The following is a 7,249-nucleotide window of genomic DNA, read 5'->3' as shown; positions in this document are numbered from 1 at the left end:
CCCAAGAAGCACGTAGGACGGAAAGGTGATCCTCCACAGCCGGAATATCCTGGGGAGAGAATACCTCCGGTAACACGGCAGGTTGGAACCCATAATTGGCCATGAAGGGAGACGTCCCAGAGGAAGAGTTCACCGCCGTGTTCCTGGCAAACTCAGCCCAAGGCAGGAGGTCAACCCAATTGTCTTGGTGATCGGAGACATAGCAACGAAGGAATTGCTCCAAGGCCTGATTGGATCGTTCTGCGGCCCCATTGGACTGAGGGTGGTAGGCCGAGGAGAAGGAGAGATGAATCCCCAACTGGGAGCAAAAGGCGCGCCAGAACCTGGACACAAACTGACTCCCCCGATCCGACACAATCTCCTTAGGCAAACCGTGCAACCGGAAGACCTCCCTGGCAAAAATCGTGGCCAACTCTTGTGCAGAGGGTAACTTCTTGAGAGGAACACAGTGGCACATTTTGGAAAACCGATCCACAATCATGAGAATGACCGTATGGCCTCGGGATGCAGGGAGGTCCACAATGAAATCCATCCCCAGGTGTGACCATGGGCGCTCCCCGGTGGCTATGGGTTGCAGAAGGCCCAACGGAAGGTGCCGAGGGGACTTACTCTGGGCACAAACGGAGCATGCCGCTACATATGCGGCGATGTCGGAACGTAGGGAAGGCCACCAGAACAGACGTGAAACAGCCCAGGACAGCTGATTCTTTCCAGGATGCCCCGCGGTCTTGGAGTTATGGTAGGTTCGCAACAACCGAGTGCGCAACTCCTCAGGCACAAAACATCTGCCGTTGGGTCTCCCAGAGGGAGCACCAGATTGAGCCGCCAAAATCTGCTCACCCAGGGGAGAGGTCAGGCTGGTGCGAATGGCGGCCAGGATCTGATTCGGAGGTATGACCGAAGTCGGAATCGACTCCTCCCTGGACAGCTCGGAGTACTGCCGTGATAAGGCATCCGCCCTGATGTTCTTGGAACCGGGTAGGTAGGAGACCACGTAATTAAAACGTGACAAGAACAGAGCCCATCTGGCCTGACGTGGTGTCAATCTCTTGGCCTCAGAAAGGTAGGTCAGATTCTTGTGGTCCGTCAGGATGAGAACCGGAACCACCGAACCCTCGAGCAAGTGCCTCCATTCTTTAAGGGCCTGCACGATGGCCAATAACTCCCTGTCACCAATCTGATAGTTGCACTCCGCGGAAGACAGTTTCCGGGAGTAAAACCCACAAGGAAGCAGAGGACCCTCTGGTGTTCTACGCTGAGACAGAAGGGCGCCTACTCCCGTCTCAGACGCGTCCACCTCGAGGACAAAGGGCAACCCAGGGTTGGGATGCGACAGAATCGGAGCCGACACAAAGGCGGACTTTAGGGCCTCAAAAGCTCGGATGGCCTCGAGCGGCCAGACCTGGGAATTACTGCCCTTCCTGGTCAGATCCGTGAGAGGCTTGGCCAGCATGGAAAAGTCCCTGATGAACTTCCGATAATAATTGGCGAAGCCCAAAAAGCGCTGCAGGGAACGAAGACCACTGGGCTGGGGCCACTGTAAGACAGCCGAAACCTTCTCAGGATCCATGGAGAACCCCTCAGCGGAAATGATGTAACCTAAGAAGGTTACCTGGGATCGGTGAAATTCGCATTTCTCAAGCTTACCGAACAGCTTGTTCTCTCGTAACCGTTGCAACACTCGTCTGACATCCAGAATGTGGGCCTCCATGGATTCAGAATATACCAAGATGTCATCCAAATAGACTACCACACACTGCTGCAACAGGTCACGGAAAACATCGTTGATGAATTCCTGAAAGACTGCGGGCGCATTGCACAACCCAAAGGGCATAACCAAGGATTCGTAATGACCGGTCCTGGTGTTAAACGCGGTCTTCCACTCATCGCCCGCCTTGATCCTTACCAGGTTATATGCCGCCCTCAGGTCGAGTTTGGTAAAGACCGTGGCCCCTTTAAGGCGATCGAACAGCTCGGAAATCAAGGGTATCGGGTAAGCGTTCTTGATCGTGATGCGATTGAGACCCCTGTAATCGATGCAAGGCCTCAACTCACCGCCCTTCTTTTTCACAAAGAAAAATCCAGCCCCTGCCGGGGACGAAGATTTGCGAATGTGTCCGCGTGAAAGCGCCTCCCTTACGTACTCCTCCATGGCCTCATTCTCCGCTACCGACAGTGGATAGACTTTGCCACGAGGAGGAACGGCACCAGATTGTAACTCTATGGCACAATCGTATGGGCGGTGCGGAGGTAGGGCAACCGCGCGCACCTTATCGAATACATCCCGGTACTCCTCGTATTCAGGAGGCAACAGAGAGTCCGAGGAAGTACACAGCAACTTGACAGACCCATGGATGCAACTAGCCCCACACTGCGGTGACCACGAGAGGATCTCGACCGATCTCCAATCGAAAGTCGGATTATGCTTCTGGAGCCAGGGGTACCCCAAGACCACCGAGTAGTGTGGAGACAAAATAACCTGGAGACAGACCGACTCTCTGTGAACGGCACCAATGGCTATCCCCACTGGAAGGGTCTCATGAGTCACGTGTGGCGGCAGAAGGGGTCTGCCGTCTATCGCCTCAAGAGCCAGTGGGGAACCTCGAGCCTGCAGAGGAATGGAATTGGCGGCAGCGAACACACTATCAATGAACAAACCACCAGCACCAGAGTCCACCAACGCCTGGGTCGTCACCGAGCCCCCGACCCAGGAGAGGACAACAGTGATCAGTGGTTTGTCAACACGGGAAACCGGGGACGAGGAGACTCCACCCAAGATCTGCCCCCGACAGGATCTCAGGGTACGAGCGTTTCCCGGACGGTTCGGACATGCCAACCGAAAATGCCCACCGAGACCACAGTACATGCATCGGCCCTCGCGTCTCCGGAGTGCCCTCTCCCCCTCGGACAGGCGAGCAAACCCCAGCTGCATGGGTTCACCCCCAGACAAGTCATCCCCAGGAGGCGTGGGAGGAGAGGGAGGCACGGGTGGGACAGCAAACGTAGGCACCAATCTGTTAGAAGACCTCCGCAGGTTCTCCTTAAAGGAAGGTCTCTCCCTGAGTCTGGTGTCAATCAAAATCAGGAAAGAAATAAGAGACTCGAGCTCAACTGGTAGGTCCTTAGCTGCAACCTCATCCTTCAAGGCATCCGAGAGACCATGAGAGAAAGCAGCGACCAGAGCCTCATTATTCCAGCCCACCTCTGCTGCCAGGGTACGAAACTCAATGGCGTATTCAGCTACGGATCGTGAACCCTGTCTGATGGACATAAGGAGCTTCGCAGCAGAGGCAGCACGAGCCGGCACATCGAATACCTTCCGAAGAGAAGCAACAAAACCGGAAAACTCGGCAACCACCGGATTGTTGTTCTCCCATAAAGGGCTGGCCCAGGCCAAGGCCTTGTCCGAGAGCAGCGAGATCAAGAAGCCCACCTTTGATCTCTCAGTAGGAAAGGCATGTGGCAGCAACTCAAAATAAATGCCCACCTGGTTAAGGAAACCTCGGCACTGAGTTGGCTCTCCCCCAAAGCGCTGTGGAAGAGGGGCAGAACCGGTCATACCCCGAAACACTGCAGGCGCAACAACAGGTGTCGGGGTAGACTCTGGCGCAACAACCGGAGCGGCAGTAGGAGCGAGCCCAGGAGCGACAACCGACCCATCGGCAACGGGAGCGAAATGAGCCGTGCGTTCAAGCAGGGTTTGCAACGCCACAGCGAACCGACCCAACAGGTGATCCTGCTGATCAAGTCTGGCAACCAGCGTGGGTAGCGAGGATGGCCCTGTACCGTCAGAATTCATGGCTTGGTCCTAATGTCACGGAACCATGAACCAGACGTACAACAAGAGATAAATGAAAATAAGAAGGCTTTATTGAAAATAAAGCTGTAAAGCAAAAGTCCAAACGGATGGTGAAACCGAGCAGAGTCTTTGCGAAGCCAGAGGTCAGGAACCAGAAGGGTAGTCAGACGAAGCCAGGATCAGGAACCAGCAGGGTAGTCAGAGGAAGCCAGGATCAGGAACCAGCAGGGTAGTCAGACGAAGCCAAGATCAGGAACCAGCAGGGTAGTCAGACGAAGCCAGGATCAGGAACCAGAAGCAGCAGCAGTCTTAGAAGCATGTGAACACAAGAGGACCAAGCAAGGAACTGAAGCCACAGACCTCCTATATATATGAGCTAGGCATCCAGCTCCTCCCAGGGGAAGGAGGAGCCGCAGGGTGGAAGGCTACAAGAAACCCAGAAACCAAGATGGCCGCCAGCACATGTCAAACGAAGGAGAGCAGCAAGCAGGTAAGACCATGACAACATCCTGATGCATCCTGAACAGATTTCTCTCCATTCAGAATGCATTAGGATAAAACTGATCAGGATTCTTCCGGCATAGAGCCCCGACGACGGAACTCTATGCCGGAACAGAACAACGCAAGTGTGAAAGAGCCCTTACCTCTGCTGCAGAGGTAAGGGCTCTTTCACACTTGCGTTCTTTTCTTCCGGCATAGAGCTCTGCTTAAAATCAGGTTGCTATGCAGGTCCGTCCTTCTGTGTTGAAGGACGGAGGACGCAGAAGCACGCAGCCTGCAAGGTCAGATTACTGACGGCCAGGGACTGTAGGTAAATGATTAAAGCCAGGTCCTCCCCAGCAGCTGATAACAGTGCCTGGGCTGTGTGCACTTCTCCCTGTCCCTGCGCTTGGCAGACGCTCCCTCACTCAGCAAAGCTGGAGAATGCAGAGTGGAAGCAGCGCAGACCAGGGAAGGGAGATCTGCCGTCTGCTCAATGTATAAATGAGAGCAACATGTGGTAAGAGGACCCCTCTGTGCTGCAGGAGATTAACCCTTTAGGGGGAGGGCTAGGGTTACTGACACTTTTGGGGGGCTATTGTTACTGGCTAGTGAGGGCAGGCGGGATTAGCCTCAGGGTGAGGGCAGTGGCGGCCATCTTAACTGAATAGTGAGATTGCAGTTTTCTGCAGACTGGTTGCTAAGGGCTGAATCTTATTAAATATGGGGTAAGTCAGTCTAATAGTAACTGATTCTGGAATATCATGTTATTAGCAACTACATATATGAAAATTGAAATTAGGGTCTAAATGTGACAGTCATTGCACACTGACTAATCCTGCAAATGCACCAGATGTTGGATATTGCCAAAAAAGGGTGATTTTTAAAACCATATTATTAGTGCAGTATTTCAAGCTTGGATTGGACTGTCACAAAAGCTCAGATGCTGTGCTGGTGGACTGAGCTTGTATAAAATGGCTGCCGCTGACGGCCACATAACTAACAGACGGATAAAAGTTATTATTTTCTGTCACTGGGCTCAGGGCAGGGTAAATAGATTGTGCCCTGCACCCACACAACTGAATGTATGTAGATCGCTGAGTTAGATTCCAGTTCTGAACCAGTGGCGGATTATAATTGGGGCATTTGGGTCAGTAGCCCCGGGCCCGGCATCGCTGGGGGGCCCAACGCTGACCCAAACAATGGCGGGGCACAGGAGCGCATAGTTCCCTGCCCCGCCGCTGTCAGCCGATCACCGCCATAGGCTTCAGGCCTAGTAGGCCTGAAGCATATGTGGTAGTAAAATCCCGGCGCAGGCGGGCGTGATGACGTCATCGCACCCCGCCTGTGCCCGGACGCAGCACACTGACGTGTGTGCGCAGTGCGCCTGCACCATCGACGAGTGAGCGCCGACTGGGACACAGGTAAGTATTTATTTTTTTTGGTGTGTGTGCCAACGCATAACTTTGGGGGACACTACTGAAGGGACAGTTGGGGGCAAACTACTGTGTGGGGGCAAATTACTAGTGTGGGGGAAATTAGTACTATGGGGGCAGTGTGGGGGACAATTAATACTGTGGGGCAAATTACTACTATGGGGGAATTAATACTGTGAGGGCAGTGTGGGGGGGCAAATTACTTAATGGATGACGGTCTCTGGGCAAATTATCTAATGGGGGAAGTGTGGGGGGCAAATTACTTAATGAGGGCAGTGTTGGAACAAATTACTTAATGAAGGGCAGTGTGTGGGGTTATTACTTGATGGGGGCAGTGTGGGGGGCAAATTACTTTGTGGGGGGAATTACTACATGGGCAGCAGTGTGGGGGAAATTACTATATGGGGCAGTGTGGAGGAAATTACTACATGGGCAGCAGTGTGGAAGAAATTACTATATGGGGCAGTGTGGGGGAAATTACTATATGGGGGCAGTGTGGGGGAAATTACTATATGGGGCAGTGTGGGGGAAATTACTATATGGGGCAGTGTGGGGGAAATTACTATATGGGGCAGTGTGGGGGAAATTACTATATGGGGCAGTGTGGAGGAAATTACTGTATGGAGCAGTGTGGAAGAAATTACTATATGGGGGCAGTGTGGAGGAAATTACTGTATGGAGCAGTGTGGAAGAAATTACTATATGGGGGCAGTGTAGGGGAAATTACTATATGGGGCAGTGTGGGGGAAATTACTATATGGGGGCAGTGTGGGGGAAATTACTATATGGGGCAGTGTGGGGGAAATTACTATATGGGGGTAGTGTGGAGGAAATTACTATATGGGGGTAGTGTGGAGGAAATTACTATATGGGGCAGTGTGGGGGAAATTACTATATGGGGCAGTGTGGGGGAAATTACTATATGGGCAAGTGTGGAGGAAATTACTATATGGGCAAGTGTGGAGGAAATTACTATATGGGGCGGTGTGGGGGAAATTACTATATGTGGTAGTGTGGAGGAAATTACTATATGGGGTAGTGTGGGGGAAATTACAATATGGGGGTAGTATGGGGGAAATTACTATATGGGGGTAGTGTGGGGGAAATTACTATATGGGGCAGTGTGGGGGAAATTACTGTATGGGTGAAGTGTGGGGGAAATTACTATATGGGGTAGTGTGGGGGAAATTACTATATGGGGCAGTGTGGGGGAAATTACTATATGGAGCAGTGTGGGGGAAATTACTATATGGAGCAGTGTGGGGGAAATTACTATATGGGGTAGTGTGGGGGAAATTACTATATGGGACAGTGTGGGGACGTTTCTATTAGGGGACATTATTTTTGGGGACACTATACAGGCATTATTATCTGGAGCACAATAAGGAGATTTTTGTATAACTTACCAGTGAAATCTCTTTCTCACTCTTCATTGGGGGACACAGGAACCGTGAGTATAGCAATGTCCTCTAGGGGGCGTTGACACTAGTAAAAGCTGTTAGCTCCTCCCCTGGCAGCTATACCCCCTCCAGCC

Source organism: Bufo bufo, chromosome 7 (genome assembly GCF_905171765.1).
Source record: "Bufo bufo chromosome 7, aBufBuf1.1, whole genome shotgun sequence".
In the NCBI taxonomy this organism is placed as follows: Eukaryota; Metazoa; Chordata; class Amphibia; order Anura; family Bufonidae; genus Bufo; species Bufo bufo.
This window is presented reverse-complemented; position numbering follows the sequence as displayed.